This window comes from Pelodiscus sinensis, chromosome 11 (assembly GCF_052426305.1).
Source record: "Pelodiscus sinensis isolate ZL-2025 chromosome 11, ASM5242630v1, whole genome shotgun sequence".
NCBI classification, from domain to species: Eukaryota; Metazoa; Chordata; order Testudines; family Trionychidae; genus Pelodiscus; species Pelodiscus sinensis.
The window spans coordinates 49935255-49951845 of record NC_143062.1 but is presented as its reverse complement, the minus strand read 5'-3'; the positions used below and the strand labels follow the sequence as shown (position 1 = coordinate 49951845).

Genomic DNA, 16591 nt, shown 5'->3' with positions numbered 1-16591 from the left:
GTAGACACTTCTCTCAGTACACAAGCTCAGATACTAACCCTTTTAGTAAGTTCTATATGCCAGGACATCCAGGCTGTAACAACAAGGTCCATTGCCCCAAGGAAAGATAGTGTATACCTCTGGAAGAGAAGGTATTTATCTCTGCCAGTTAGGGCAAAAAGTCTAATTTCAGCTACTCAGGAAACTCCTGCTGAGGGATCGGGAGAGAGTGTGGGACATGAACGGATGTGACTGAAACCAGGACTTAATCATTAGGGCTCTGGAGAAAAAGATCTTTTAGGTATCTAAAAGGGTGTCATAAGGAGGAGAAGAAAACTTGTTCATCTTGGCCTCTGAGGATAGAACAAGAAGCAATGGGCTTAGACTGCAGCAAGGGAGGTTTAGGTTGGACATTAGGAAAAAGTTCCTGTCAGGAACACTGGAATAAATTGCCCAGGGAGGTAGTGAAATCTCCATCTCTGGAGATATAAGAGTAGGTTAGATAAATGTCTATCAGGGATGGTCTAGACAGTATTTGGTCCTGCCACGAGGGCAGGGGACTGGACTCGACCTCTCGAGGTCCCTTCCAGTCCTAGTATTCTATGATTGTATGATCTTGTTCTCTCCCCAGAAATCCAGCAGGTTGGCATGTTATTCACTATAACCATTTGTCAGACAGACCTATTGTCTAAAACAACATTTACATTGAACCCAAGAGTGCCCTTATCACCCCATATTGCAGATCCACCTCAAAATGAGGACAGAACTCCAAAAGGTTTCAGGAAGTATCTGATAAATCTAAATTCTCTTCAGATTAAAGAATTCAAGGGAGAGAATACTGGAAAAAAAGATTTTTGTAATAAGGCCTATCCCCCTCTATCTAAAAAACAAAACAACTTGGATATGGGCAAGATCAGTTTAGCAATGGTAAAACATAGGAAATATAGTCTCTCTCTCATATTTTATATCTGGGCACCAAACGAGCATCTGAAATGGACTCAAAATTCTCTTACCAGGTGCGTGATGTACACGACAGCTTCCTATACATAGAGGGAGTCTTTTTATTGCTGCTATTTGACCTTCAAAAGAAAATTTGTAAATTTGAGAATGTTTCTTCCCAAAGACGCACTGTCGTTAGCCAACACCAGCTTGAGACTGGCAATGTAACACTCCGTACTTGTTCATTACACCTGGCATTCCAAAGATTGGCTTGAAGAGAGAGATCATAGGATAAGCAGAGTGGTGGGGCTAGAAACACCCGTCTCCTGGGGGAAACGGATGAAGCTGTAGTGCACTTCGGTATTGCTAGAAATTGCAAACAATCCCAACGTTCTTCAGGTTAAAGTAACTGCTGGACTGCAGTAACTGTGCTCTATGGAAGATGCTAAAGACAGGTTTCAATATGCTCCTTTTTTAATTAACACAGTATTTAATGCTGGAATGATCATAAACTCCAATACTACTAAGCACTACTTCAGTCAAGATGCTAAACTAAAGGGAAATATAGAGCCTCTTGTTGAATAAGCAATTTATCACATACGCAGGAGGTGGTGGGGGACAGACAACCAGTTACATATGGGTTTGGATGGAGATTTCTTTTATGTTCTTTACAGATAAGAAGTCTGGAGAGACCCATAAATGTCTTCCAAAGGCAGAACAGACACAATCGGGCCAGACGTGGGAGTAGTTCAGGTCTGCCCCATGAAGTGACAGCTTTGAACACCCACTCAAATGGCTGCCTTCAGTCTTTCTAACCCATATTCCAAAGGCAGTTTCGCCTTCCATCACTACCACCCTACGGCCCTTGATTTTCTCACCTAATATCAAAAATAGTTTTAATTCATTTAATCTATGGGGGACACATGCCTGTTCTCCTCCAGAGAACTAGGTCTTGATAATCAACTGGTGTTTTCAGTGCAGTTCTGGGAGGCTGGACAGTCAACTGATGGGGCAAGAACCAACAGATCAGGGAACTCAGAAGAAAAAGCAAACGTTCAAGAAGAAGTGGTTGTTTGGGCAAATTCTCAAACTATTCATGAATTTGTTGTTCGGGTTATTTATTTTTGTTTCACCCAAAATACACACACACACACACACACACACACACACACACTTCCTTTACTGACATTGTCCAGAATGGCAGAAAAGCAGCCTTCTCCTGAGTCAATGCCAGTTAGACTCAGTGGATAAGTTGGCGTAATATTCTCATCAGATTCCCAACCACCAGCAGATCAAAGCTCACCTAGTTAATGGCCGACTACGGTTTTGGGTGTCCACTCAAGTGTCACTCTCCTGGCACGCTTTTTACCTTGTATTTTCTTCATCTTAAAAAAATGCATAATTCTGGTTTACAGACAAAAGCGTCCCACGGCTGGCCAATCCTCTTTGGGAACCCCCTCCGTAACAACTACTGCTTCCCCTATTTGAAGGCTATACGAGGATTGTTGTTTTTTAATCAAATCATGGCTGCGCTGGATTTACTACTTAGTTTCTTCAGGAAGGTGACTAATTTCTTAAAAGGATGTTCAAGATGCTTAGTCCATATCAGGCAATAGAACTGACCCATGCCCTTAACATACAGTCTCCCTCGTACTCCTTTACCTAAAGCATCAGAATCAATTTGCCATATAGGATTTCAAGGTATCTGTAGTCAAAAGGCTAGTCAAAATTATTTTGGCTAGTCTGTGAAAAGCAAAGCTCTCAGCCAATAATCGTACGCACACAAATTCCAAGTCCTTGTTGAAGCTCCTAGTTTCCCTGCTTTGAATAATCATTGCACCCATGCACATTTCTAATAATTTCAGGACACTATGGTTACAGATGATCCTGTTTTGTAGCCTCCAGCACAGAGCTGTTTCAGCCTCACAATGGGAATCTTTAAGGGAAGACCACTGAAAAAAAATCTTACAGGAACTTGACCCTCAAACCTTCTTACAGCCAGTTCCCTCAGCATGAAGAAATTAAGTAGCAGTGTCATAGATGCTTAGACTAAGAGGGAGGGGTATGTTTATCATACTAGAAGCAGGGAATGAGCGTTTTATAGAAGAACTAGCTGATTATTTACTTTGTTTCAGGAAGCCCAAAGAACAGCCACAAAAATTTAGTTTAAAATTGTCTCTTTATAGAATACACACACACACACACACACACAAAGGCATAGGAATATTTGTCAGTATTGAAAGTTTGTTAATGTAGTTCAGCCAACTAGCTGTCTCAACAAGCCTGCTGGGAAATGGGTGTACTTTGTGCAGTTTGTTGGTACAAAGTTTGAAGTCCATTACCAACATTTTCCATCCTTTAGAGATACCATTTATGTATTCTTCTTTCATCCCCCACATCTCACAATCCATCAGACTTCCTGATGGAGCTTTGAAGAGAGTTTAATTTTGAAATATATATGGAACTGTGAATCTTTCTTTAGGAAATACAGATAAATAGGGTTGCCAGAAGTCCGGTTTTGACCCAGACAGTCCGGTTTTGACCCAGACAGTCCGGTTTTGACCCAGACAGTCCGGTATTTTCACCTCCTGTCTGGTAAAAAATACCGGACACCTAAAGTGTCCGATATTTTCTGTTTTTTTTCGCCTGCCAGGAGGCGAAAATACCAGACATCTGGCAACCCTACGACACACTCAGTAAATGGTCCCAGCCCTCGGCCGCCCGACCCCCTGCTTACCCAGGGAAGCAGCCTTCTGGCTCGATCAAGAAAACAAGATGGCCGCCAGCAAAAAGCCTAAAGACCTGAAGCAAGGGGAAGCAATGCCTTCCCTGGGTCTTAGTGCTCAACCTCTCCCTTCTTCCTATCCCTATTCTGACTCTGAATGCACTTAAAGAAATAAAATAGCATGGCCTCTAACTCTCAGGTTCCTTTTTTTTTTTTGCTGAACAACTTTGGTTTCCCCCTCCAACAGAATTTTTTCCCCTTTTGGGGGAGGGGAGAAGGGGTGTTTGGTATTTGTGGTTAAAACATCTGGCAACCCCACAGATAAACCTACTCTCAAAAGTACTGCCTTGTTAATCATCTTTAAACAATGTATCTATCACTACAGCCTATGACTCTTGTTTGCTTTGTTTATATTATGGGGAATCAGAGAATTTATGTAGGAGGAATTCTGATTGTGAGAGTTTCCAATGGATGATCAGTGAAAGATTTTTGGGGACCACAGTAAGATCCAAGAACAGGTACTTGGTCATCTTATGTTCAGATGGTAACCCATCAAGAATGGATCATTAACAAAAGTCTGGGTTTTTTTTGCCTATGTAGACAAAAATGTATCAAGCCTTACTTCTGGTACAACAAATATTGTGTGTCATCTATTTGCTGGTAAAGTCACCTACTCCTCAGGTTCTCTTTCTAATTCAAGGCCTGTCAAAGCATGAGTAAGTCTTTAGATAGCAACTTTTCTATTCCCATTGAAAGAGGGGAAAGTTGATGTATTCATGATTCGCTCCCCTCGTGCAGTTCAGCTCTTCAAAGAGCCACCAAAGCAAAGGCAGAAAGAAATGAGTCACCAGGCGGGTAAATGAAACTGTTCCTCAAAAGGAGAGCTTTCCTCAGGGAGAAAAGACATAAATCATCACTGGATGCCTTTCATGTGATCTCCCCCACACTCTGGCAAGTTACCAGGTACCGGAGAAGAATATTTAAGGATTGACACACACAAGTGGAAGATGCTGCCTTAGGGATGATCCGTTATCTCTTTGCAGCTTTTGTTATCCTGTTGTGCTTTCTTTCTAGGATTGCATGTTCTTTCTGCAGAGGGAACCAGCAGCCTTCTCCCCTGGGAGGATGAGCATGTGCCAATTTACCCAGGCTGTCCAAACTAAGATAACTGGTGCATGCGCAGTTTCTGCCAGCTGATTCTAAACAATTCCTCTCCATACTGTTAACTGCTGCTTACAGGCTAACAACCCCTCCTCACCAATTAAAGGAATGCCCATTCAGTTTGGAGTGAAGGGTACCAGACTACATTTTCCTGTGATTAAAATGAGTAATTTATTGGAAAAGTATGATTACCATAAGACAATCAGGAGTACTCACCATCTGAATTTAGCTACAGCCCGCTCACCACTGGCCAAATTGAGCCTATTCAAAAACATCATGGAAGGGGGAGTAGGGGGGAGAGACGAGGCAGAGATATAGCCTAACGACTGCAGAATCAGGTGCAAAGCCCGCCAAAGTTAAGGGAAAGACTCCTGTGTTTCAAGGGGCTTTGGATTGGCTGCATCAAAGACTGACGAGCTGCTACATTCTTAGTCTTGTCATTTACACACAGCTGACATGCACTGGGAAACCAAGTACTTGGGGAGCTCCCCCAGACACAGGAGCCATGCTGCCTTGGTGACACCACCTGCTCAATTCTGCCCTGGGCACTTGCCACTGCTTCACTTCACTCCTGCTTTCAGGAGGTCTTGTATCCTGGGGCGCACAGATCAGTCCCCTCACTCAAGGGAGAAAAGCACTCACTCTTCTGCACAGGTGCACAAGATGGCTGAGGCGGGGTTCCACGTGTTTTGGGTACAACCTGTCACCAAATCTGCAGGTAGTTTCCAAAGAGCTCCCACCCCAAGAAATCTTAAAGGTGTAAGAACTGTTGTAAGTATACAATAAGCAACAGACATAATTCTCATGGATTTAATTAACTCAACACTGGTTTAGCCATTAACTTGCCACCACTCCAATGGTTAACACTTTCATGTTAGGTCAAATGTACTTGTCTAAGTAGCATTCAAATGCTGACCCAAGGCACAAGCAATTGTGTGCAAAAAAAATAATTACAATATGTGTTACAAAAATTAGAGATATTCCCACTTAATTCCATGTCCAGAGGAAGCATAAAACTTGAATATAGTCAAATTAGATTAAAAAAAACCCAAACATCAGGAGTATTGCAGTGAATGGTAACCCCAAACCAAGTCTTTGATAGCCTACAGATGAGACTGCTCAAAATCCCACCAACACAATCACCAACTAAATATTCTTCCCTAACTCTTAATATAGCACTTTTCATCCATAGAGCTCAAAGAAGTTTACAAAGCTAAGTGATATTGAAGTGATATCAGAGAAAAATTATTTAACTTGGGTGCTAAAAGCTGTGAAAGTAGCATTCATTCTTCAAGACAAATGGGTTAAAATTAAACAAAAAAAATCACACAACTGATTCAGACATTTTGGAAACTGCACTTATGTACACTAGGGTGAAGTCTCTCATTTGTCATTTCTGCATGAGATACTAAGGGGTTAGAGTTTAGATTCTGCATTTCAGGCTGACAAACAGGATTTCATGTGGGAATTTTCCATGGTTTCTCTTCCTCCAATATAACTTCCAGCTAAGAAAAGTTACACCATGTCCAGCAGATTTATAAGTGCTATATTCAATGCCTATGATCATACATCTTTTACTACTGAGGTAACATGGGGGGGGGGGGAAGAAGAGAAGGGTGATAAGGAATAAAGATGTAAGCTAGAAGCCTTTGCATGATTTGTCCATAAATTGTCAAGTTGCCGGCACTAATTATAATTTTTGCCATGCTCCATGCTAGAGATGGCTGCAATTCAGTGGTGTGTGAAGTGTTCCATATACAAGGTTTATGTAGTTGGTACGTCTGTCAAGCTTGTTGAATCTTGTGAAAGGGGATATATAAAGAGAGCTGAGAGTCAGTAATACTGAGCCCCTGAGATAGTGATTGCTGGGCTGTGCAAGGAGAGACATCCTGAAATATATTTTCCTGTCTCCTTCTGCTGCTATTTTAAAATAAGTTTATCTACTTTTGTTCTCACAGAAACTCCTCACAGTTAGTCTCTGCTCTCTCAGGTCAAGAAAAAGCCCACAAGTCCTTTTCACGTGGTGTTGAAAAAACAGACAGATGCACTGGCACTGCAAGTAGTTGGTTCTGTGGCACAATTGTAATTCTCCAACACAACAACTGTAATGGCACAATTGCAGTACCTTGCTCTTGGGAATCAAGCGGCTGTGAGAATATTTAATTCTGCACCAAGGCAAATTGTAAAGAGCAGAGCTTCCTTGCAGATGGCTCCAGATAGCCTGAACATCTCAACAGAATCGTTTTCCGTGCCTGGAGGTGGAATGCTATGTCCATCACTGGCCAAGTGAGCGTGCCACAGAAGATTTTGATGATCACAGGATTCCATACCCAACAGCAGCACACTTCATTCAAACATTATTAGGACAGAAGACTCACGACAAAACCATATCTGTGCCAAGAAAGCTACCAAAAGCATACCACTGCCGATGGAGATGGTTGTTAAGTTTGGATAGAAATCATTGCCAATTCTGTCCCGACACTTAGTATATCTTTAGTTAATTACAACTAGTCCAATAAAATACCAGAGAAAATATATTAACATTTTTAGCGAGATATTTGGATAATTTCCCATATGCAAAATTCCCCTTTTTAAAAGTAGATTGTTTAAGCAAAGGCTATGTCTACACTGCAGAGCTATTGCGGGATATTGGAAGTATCTGCAAATAACAGGTGCACTCAGAAGACATGGAATAGATGTTTCAAAATATAATGGGCTTGCTATTCCGAGGTACCTGTAAACCTCGTTCCATGAGGCTTAAGGGACATTTTGGAATAGCACTTATTTCAAAATTACCTCGAAATAAGCTATACAATTTGCATAGCACCAATTGAATGGTTTATTCTGAGGTAAGAGTGCAATGTAGACACACCCTTACTGTATCATTAAAAGGAAGACTTCATCTGCTGTCTTTTTAGTTGACCATTTAGGGAAATAATTTGCCTTAATGGACAGCCATTTGCTTTAAAAAAAATGGGGGGCGGGACGACCTTCACAACCTTTTTAGTACACTGCTAGCTGTACAAAAGATGGCACCTGTTCATAAACTGCTTAATGTTCATGTCATGAAGCCTGTGTAGGTTGTCCTGTGAAACAAATTTTACAAGCATCAGATTCTGTGATTAAGTTAAATGGGGCACTTTTGCAGCAGGTTGTTTTCATTGAATCTTGCTTCACGTGACAAGTTCATCTCCTTCGAGAACTTTACGGGGGTGTGCTGAGGCAATCAGACTACAGGTACAATAAGAGGGGAGGCATTGACTAAGCTCGATATAGATGGTCTGAAAAGTCTCTTTGAAGGATGATTGCATAATACGGTTGAACACGGACAAAATCTTGAATTCACAAACAAAAGATGTCAAAGCCTGTTTCTAGACATTGTCGTTAAATTAAGGGTTCAGATTCTGCTCCCAGTTAATGCCACTGTTAATTTGCAGTACAGCAACTCCAGTGATTGAAGTCAGATATAGCTTTAGAGGACGCATTTGTCCACTAAGAAGAAATTAGCCCCAAGATGTGTTGAAGGAAGAAGCAAAGGCACTTTTTTTAATAGAAGACTACACCTCAGAAGAAAAAAAAAACAACTCTAAAGCCAATCAACTTTTTTATTTATAGACCAGCATACATAAGATTTCCCAACACCATGAGTGTATTATAAAGTATGTACATACATACGGAGAGCATACAAATAAGGTTAAGACACTGTTAAGATTTCAAAGGTTAACAGCTCTGCGGCAACACTGCATGCACTTCAGAAGTGCTTACAGCAACACATGCATAGGTTAGTAGAAAACATACTGGATGCATCTTTGTTTTACATTATTTTCAAACTCCTGCTGTGCTGCGTCACAGTGCCGCTTACCCTGTTACTGGAAATCGCTGTAAATTAATTTTAGCAGATTTTTCAATTTCACAAATTAAGTGAACATTAACTTACAGCAAATGCTGCCATTTTTACCATCTTTTCCTTCCCTGTTTTTCTGGTTCCAGGCCCCATTGTTCAAATGGCACTCACCTGAACCATTTCCACCTTTGACAGGTCTCATGGGATAGAAGAATTATTTCTGTGTAAAAGTTGCAGAATTGGAGCTGAAATGTGTTGTTTATATTGGATTCTGTGTTACATTTATGCCATAAAAAGAGTAAATATGCAAAGCAGAAGAACTGGCATTGCAAAAGTTGAGTTTCCCCACATTATTTCCCGACTCCCTTCTTTCAACCAACATTCACCTAACGTTGCAACAATTTTTCCATGTAAACTTCCTTTATTATTTTCCAGAGGACAAAATTGCAATTTTGAGTCCCTGTCTCAATGAAAGGAGGGAGAGTTCATATCTTGATTCCTGAAGAAGGTGGAGTGAATGCATCTCTTTGCTGATGCTTCTGGGCCCAGTCTTTTCAGTCCGTGAGACTTGTCTGAAGCCTGGCCTACACTAGAAAATTAAGTTGGTTTAAAACTAGGTTGGTGAGGCATGAAAAATCCACACCCTTGAGGGAAATGTTTAAGCCAATCCCAATGTAGACGGCACCAGGTCGATAGAAGAACTCTTCCACCTGCCCACCTATCTACAGCCGCTTGAGGACTTGGATTGCCTAAGCCAAGAGACGCTCTTCTCCCATTAGCAGATACACAGCTACACCAACGCTCCTCAAAGTGGCTCACAGGTTCGATTTGGGAGAGCTGCTAGCAGGCCTACGCCCAGGAGGAGGCCGGCTGCAGCAGCAGGTGCCCTAGGCAGGGCAGCGCAATCCGTGCTCCTGCCTGAACAGCTGTCAATAGCCATGACATCATCACGGGCCGCCCCTGCCCACGCCACTTTGTTTACCTAAGAGGTCTATAGCCACCGAGTCTCATGGCTCCCATTGGCTCTGGTTTGCGGTTTCCAGCCAAGGGGAGCCGTGAGCCGTGGCACAGCCTGGGCTACTGCTTCCCACAGCTCCCTCTGGCTGCACTTCACCTGCTCCAGCCAAATGGGAGCCGCAAGGCTCCAGGGCTATAGACCCTTTAGGTCAGGCCTGGGCAAAATACAGCCCATGAGCTGGATCCGGCCCGCCAAGCCACCGGATCCAGCCCGCGGAGGCAGCGGGGAGCCCCAGACAGGATCTCCAGCTTGCCCAGCTGCCCAACGCACCGGGCAGAAACGCGGCTGCAGGGCTCCATTTCTGTTTTAAAACTGGAGGGGAGGGAGGAAGTTTTAGGAGCTGCCCCACCCCCCAGCACATTCCCATTGGCCGGTTTCTGGCAGAAACCAGCCAATGCGAGCAGCTTGTTGGAGTAATAGGCAGCCAAGAAGAACCATGCCCCCTCTCCTGGCTCCTAAAAAGCGCATGGGCAGGCAGGCAGGCAGGCAAACCTTTCAAGCTCTGCAGGCAGGCTAGTTTGGCAGCTGACACGTAAAGTCGTATCTTGGCCACAGCGGGCTTCTGGCACCCCAGCCCTTTCCTGCCCCAACTCTCTGCCCCTCCCCCCCACTCAACATACCCAAACCCTCTATCCCCCTCTTACACCCATACCCCCTCCTGGATCTGGCACCTCCAACCTCCTATCCCAGATCACAAGCCACTCCGACTCTAGGTCACATCCCAAACCCCTGCACTCCAGTCCTCTGCCCTAGGTCACAACCACCTGCTTTATCCCAACTCCCTCCCAGACTCCAGTCTCCCTTCTGCACCCCAATCCCTAACCCCAAGCTCCCTTCTGCACCCAACCTCCATCCCAGACCCTGCATCTCCATTAATATCATGGAAGAGTGCAGCCCTCGACCAATTTCCAAAATCCTGGAGTGCCCCCCTCTCCCCATCAAAAATTATTGCTCACCCCTTTTGGTAAACAAAGCGATAGGGGCCCACTAGCAGCTTTCCAAAGCGGGCCCGTGGTCTATGCTGAAGTGCTACAGCTGTGCGGTTGTTGTGTTGTCGTGCAGACAGATCCTTAGCCACACAAAAGTAACCCCATTAAAGTACAGACTACTATTCACGACAGCCAAAACAGAGACGGGACACCATAGAACTGGAATCAAGGATAGCTGCAACCATGAAGCAGCTCCCTATTAAGTTAAGGGTAGCATTCCGAGCATAAAGGTTTGCATCTTCATAGTGTGCTCTATTATTAAAAATGAAATCCATGACGTAACATGGATGCTCTGATTATCCAGATGTACATTTAATATCCCACTCCGCTCTTGGTGCAACTTAGGGATGTTAGATATCGATCAATTGAATAGTCATGTAACTGCAGCAAAACTTAGTTACACGACTATTCAACAGTCCCCGGGGGCAGGACTGGCAGCCAGTGTGCTCTGGTCCCACTCCCGGGGAGCCCCCTGCCTTCCCCACGGCTGTCTCTGTATTAGAGGCAGCAGTGTGGGGCAGAAGCAGTCCCTGTCCACAGGGGCCCTGAGCTCTCTGTGGAGAGGACCTGTGCCAGCATCCCATGGACCAGCCTGCTGATGGAGGCAGCAGCATGGCGGGGAGGTGGGAGGGAAGAGAGGAGGCTCCGCAGAACCGGTGCTCGTGCGGAGACAGCTTTTAAGCCAGCTCCCCCCAAGCAGCAGCTCCCGCCTACCCCACCGCCTCTGGGAAAGGCAGCAGTGGGAACAGTTTAAAAGCTGGATTCCCCATATCTATCGGCTCCCACCTGCTGCTCTCACCAGTGCTGCTGCCTCTGATAGAGAGGCAGCAGTGCGGGAGGTGGGAGGGAGGCAGAGAGGAGGCGCACATGAGTCAATATATGCAGGAAGCTGGCTCAAAAGCTTGCTTGCCTCTCAATCGGGGCAGCAGGGGGGGGGATGCATTTCTGTGGGGTCCAGTGCTTGTAGGTAGCCAGCTTAAAAGCCAGCTCCCCATGGGCACTGGAGGCTGCTGCCGCCCTCCGCCCCCTCCCCCCCACTTGCTGCCTCTGATACAGATGCAGCAAGGGGCGGGGAAGTGTGTGTCGTCGATAAGATTAACCCATAAGCCCAGGCTTATCAGCTGTGTAGTTGAGCACATAATGACATCCCTAGTGTAAGTCACTAAACTCATTGACCTGACTAGAGTTAAGAGTTTCCACCCTTGTTTTCCAAGGTATCTTACACTAGTGAGTAGGGCAGGCTATTTACACACCCTACCAATATTATTCTTTATTGTCTATCTTATATTCCTAAACCATTTAGAGTCCCATCCCCACAGAGAACGGGATGGGACTTCCTTGAGCACCTAGATTGTTCTTTGCCGGTTTCCCATCTAATTACTGACCATGCATGTGGTTTAAGACCTGAGCCCAGCACAGTACAAAGAGGCTTAGCAGATGCTAAGATTTTCAACTGGCAGCCAATAGGTCAATTTCCGTTTGGATTGAGGCTCGGTTGTTCTCAAAAACAAAGTCACTAGAGCCTGCAGGAATGACGACCTAGATCAGGGTCTGTGTATGTTATTTTATCCTTATTGTAGGGCGCTTCCCCCAAGAGACAAGTACCTGCCGTCAGGGAGGTGAACTCGTCGTAGAGGAGAGCAATTCTCACGTGGATACATGGGCACGCTGGCTGCTGGTGTAAAGTACAAAAGAAAACGGAGAGAGATGGTAGGGCTAGCTTTCCAAAAGCGCTCAGCCCGGCATTCAGGGCATTTCCCAGAGGAGCACGTTCCCATTTAAGCACTTCTGTGGCCATATTCCCAACCACGTGTTCCCATTAAGCACTAACGTGGCCGTATTCCCATCCCAGCAGCCCAGTCAGAACCAGAGGTTTAAATGGCCTCTCTTCCCGTCCTGCAAAGTCTGTGCAACCCCAAGTCAGCATGCCACATGGCGCTGAAAAGGTCAGAGAGATGGGAAGAACATTTGCCTTTAGCCACCCCCCGTACATGTAGGGCAGAGCTCCAGCCGGACCTTTTAAAACCCCAGCCAGTGGCCTGCTGAAGTCAGCGGGAATGCCTTTCCCTCGGCTTGGCTGAGGACTGCATCAGACGACCCTTTATGAGCAAGGGTCTCCACTGCACTTGAGGTCAGAGGCTGTCAAAGAAATGCCTGTGAGATACAGAAGAACACAAGACTGAATATTAGATTTGTTAGCTGGCTTCTATTTCCTCAAGAAAAACTCAAAAGAAGCTTCCTGAAAGCATTAACTATCCTTCCATCTTTCTTTAGAGGAGATGCTGTACTCCCCAAATTCTGCCCTATGAAGCATATATACTGCATGAAATTTGGACGCACAGTGGCCACCACTGAAAGTGTACTAGCCACAGGCATTAAATCTACCACATACATGTTCCCTTAATGTGGTAGGTGTCATTCTTAGCACAGGAAATACGACTTACTCATTGTGTGTCCATTTAAAAATGGAGTACAACAGTGGGGTAACTAACTGTAAAAAGCATTATGAACTTTGGCCATATACCTCTGTGTCCAGAACTACAGGACATCCCTGAAGTGTGTGGAGGGAGATAGCTATATGGCTATAGAAAGCTTCAGGGTAGACCAGATTAATAGTAGGAGGCCACAGAGGCCACAGCACAGTAACATATGAAAAGGTTTCTGAAATACTTGTTTAAACAAAAAGGGAAATGCAATTTCTTCCCTTGCTCTTTTTCCTCCCCTTATGCTGCATAATGAAGACAGAGTGGATTTGATTTTATTTATTGATATAAAGGGCATATAGAGAAAAGCATTTGCTTAATACACTGTGCTATAGAATTATTTTCCTGCAAGAGAGCTGCAAGAAAATCCTTTAACAATCGCCATTTTTTGCAGTTTGTGTTTTCTTGCTCTCCATTTGGCCTACAGAAATCAAGTCACCGCCTGTATACTCCAAGTTTTTTAAACTTAGAAATAAGCTTTTAAACTGAAACCAAGTTTACAAATGCTCCAACTCGAGTGCCATTACATTTTCATGACAATTTTTCCTTTCCTCAGAGACGTGGGGCTTGCTTTAAGACTGAGCTAATGATTTAAACCCAGTGGCAGGTGTCAGTCATGGTAAGAGTAGTGTTTGATTTTACATTTCAGCATATACTAGCAAGTCAGAACTGAAGCAATTCTACGGCTTTTAACACACAATAACCAGGCGTTCTATTGTTTTCCAATACACTGCTGTACTCAGGCCTGCCGATGGGGGAAGGAGGCAACTGCCCCAGGGCCTGGCAATTCAAATGGACCCAGGGCTTCTGACCACCGCTGCCAGGCAGAGCTGAAGGACTCGTGGGGGAGGTTAGCTCCAGCCCCACCCCGTCCCTTCCCTCCTCCCCGCAGGCCCCGCTCTTTCCAGCAATGTGGAGCTGGCTTTTTTGGCTGGTGCCGGGGAAGAATTTCCTGGCCTTGGGGATGAGAGAGGATGAAGGGATTAAATGACACAGCTAAATGACCTCAAGCTAGTTCTGTTAAAACTGTTAACCAGGTCACCATTGTAACTCAAAGCCTGTCCTCCCAACCCCTCTTCAGCCAAGGGGGTCCGACCACCCCCCTTTCCACAGCTGGGGGGGTCCTGCTGCCTGGCCCCTCATGGCTGGGGGTGTTCCAGCCCAGCGTGGCTGCCCGCTGCCAGAGTTCACCAGTGAGAGCCAGTTAATCAGTAAGCCCATCTGCAAGCCTCCTGCTTACCAGTGAACATCCCTACTAGCAGCTGCTCTGAGGGGCTACGAGGGGTTTTCCCCCAGCACTGTATCCAAGGGCCTGACTCCAGTTGACTCTAGACAGGCTGCTTTTACAGCACAGAGGCATATTTCTTTGAGCCAGGGTGTAGCGGACATGAGACCTGGGCTTCCTTACAGCACTCCATTTGTGCAAGAGACACCAAGAGAGGCAGAGGAAGAAACTGGCAATAGTCCTGAGAAAAGACCCCTCCAAGCCACTGAGGAACCATCTGCCCCTGAACACAGCGAGAAAGGCAAGGAACATTATCAGTGCGGATTAGCAGGCAGCCTGAAGATGTGGCAGGCAGGCAGACTAAAGGGGGAATTAAAAATCTTGTCTATTTCTGAGTCTTGGTAAAGACAACCCCACTAATTCTAAGCCTACTGGAGCAGCAGTTTTCTATTAGATGGAAAACATCACTGCTCTACCTTTAAATACAAAGAAACAAACACTAACATTCAAAGGGCTCAGTCTGACCCAAGATACCAAAGGTCTGCTGCCTCACAAAAGTCACAGAAGTTTGCATATCTTGGCTCCCTGGGAAGTCAACCTATAGACAGAGGTCAGCAAGCTGTATTTTGAGTGCACAAATGCAGGGGACATTGACCTGAACAGAGGAGAACTCATGAATTAAGATCAGTTTTGCAAGGTCATCCCTACCCCTTGAAAGCTCACTGGTTATAGACGAGCACTCCAGGTACATGCTGGGAGCCAAGCATCCTGCTGGCCTAAGGCACTTGAAGGGGATTATATGGAGAGACTAAACAAACAGCCTTGTTTTAAAAGGAGAGTGAAATCTATGACCGCCATGTAAGTAAACATTTAAAGCAGCCAAAGAGACAAGAGAAAATTTATTTCAGTACCAACCACACGCCTAAGGGAGGATAAGTCTTCCACTAGCATGCACAACAAGCATGTATTGAAAAAAAAAGCATCAGATTCATCATTAAAAACTTGTTGATCAACACTACCACCATCATTGCTAAAAAAATCCATATAAAGCTTTGACAAGCATTGAAGAGAACAAGCTAAAGCTTACAGAAGAAAAGCCCATATTGATAGAAGTTCTTTTATCCTGGAATTGCTGCATCTACAGGAGGGGAGAGTGCTAATTTAACTGTATCTGATTTTACAGCTTTGCAATTAAACCAGAACCAAAAAACCATCTGGACACTATCCCCCAATAGGAAAAGGGAATTAAACAACATTCATGAACATTTCCAGACCCCGTAATTTATCCCTGAAATCATCCTGGAAGACTGATTTCCAAGTAACCCAGAGAGAAATTTACATAACCATACTATGAAAGTCTAAGATAAGACCCTCACTTCTCCCTATAAGGAAGAAACACTCAAGCTTGTTATTCAAACTGTATTCCATTTTAAACAGTAACTGCAGAAAGCACAGATCTTCTTTAATGCATCTGTATATTTACTAACAAACTTTATCATTTTACCTGGAGTTTCAATACTTTTTCCCCTTAGCACTGCAGAGCCAACACAGCAACTAGAGACCTTGTCTTCAGTCTTTTGCACCAAACTACTGCATTAAGTTTCAATCAGCTGCACATGTGCAATCCCAATACCTCCCCCCAGGTGCTGCACAGGTGTAACTAATGCTCTCATCTGGCTTGCAAAGACTTGACTGCATGTGAAGGTGGCCAAGCAAAGAAATACAGTAGCGTTTTCAGAACGAGCTCCCAAGGCTAGAACTTAGAAAAAAGTGCAGTTTTACTTTTAAACTTGAGCAAACATCTGATGTGAAAACTGGCATCTAGGGTGGCACATCTTGGTGCCTTTGTGCAATCAATTCTCAGCACAGGAATCATCTATAAATACTCAAAGGCTACGCCTACATTGGCATGATCTTGCGCAAATACTCTTTAATGCAAGAGTTCTTGCATTAAAGTATTTGCACAAGAGAGTGTCTATACTGGCATGTGCCTTTGCGCAAGAGATGTGTTTTTGCGCAAGAGCATCCGTGCCAGTGTAGAAGCTCTCTTGTGCAAGAAAGCTCTGAAGTCAATTTTAACCAATCGGGCTTTCTTGCACAAGAAATTCATGTTGCCTGTCTTCACTGGCCTCTTGTGCAAGAACAGTTGCACAACAGGGCTTATTCCTGAGCGGGAGCATCAGAGTTCTTGCGCAAGAAGCCCTGATTTCATACATTAGAACGTCAGT

The 16591-nt window shown here is 44.6% G+C and overlaps 1 protein-coding gene and 1 long non-coding RNA gene across 18 annotated transcripts in view; one reads left to right on the top strand and one right to left on the bottom strand.

Annotated features, from left to right (window-relative positions):
* FHIT (fragile histidine triad diadenosine triphosphatase) overlaps positions 1-16591 on the bottom strand; it is a 1114957-nt gene that overhangs the window by 859619 nt on the left and 238747 nt on the right. For 2 of the 16 annotated variants that reach the window (XM_089781283.1, XM_089781286.1), the window contains exon 1: positions 2222-6372. The exons of 12 other annotated variants lie outside the window; for them this stretch is intronic. The gene's annotated coding sequence lies outside the window, so the exon portion shown is untranslated. Of the gene's footprint in view, positions 1-2221; positions 6373-15867; positions 16250-16591 lie in introns of those variants that run through there. 2 more of the 16 variants (XM_025186476.3, XM_089781279.1) reach the window with 2 other exon arrangements.
* LOC142830896 (uncharacterized) overlaps positions 1-16591 on the top strand; it is a 79311-nt gene that overhangs the window by 53710 nt on the left and 9010 nt on the right. The gene's annotated exons all lie outside the window — the stretch shown is intronic.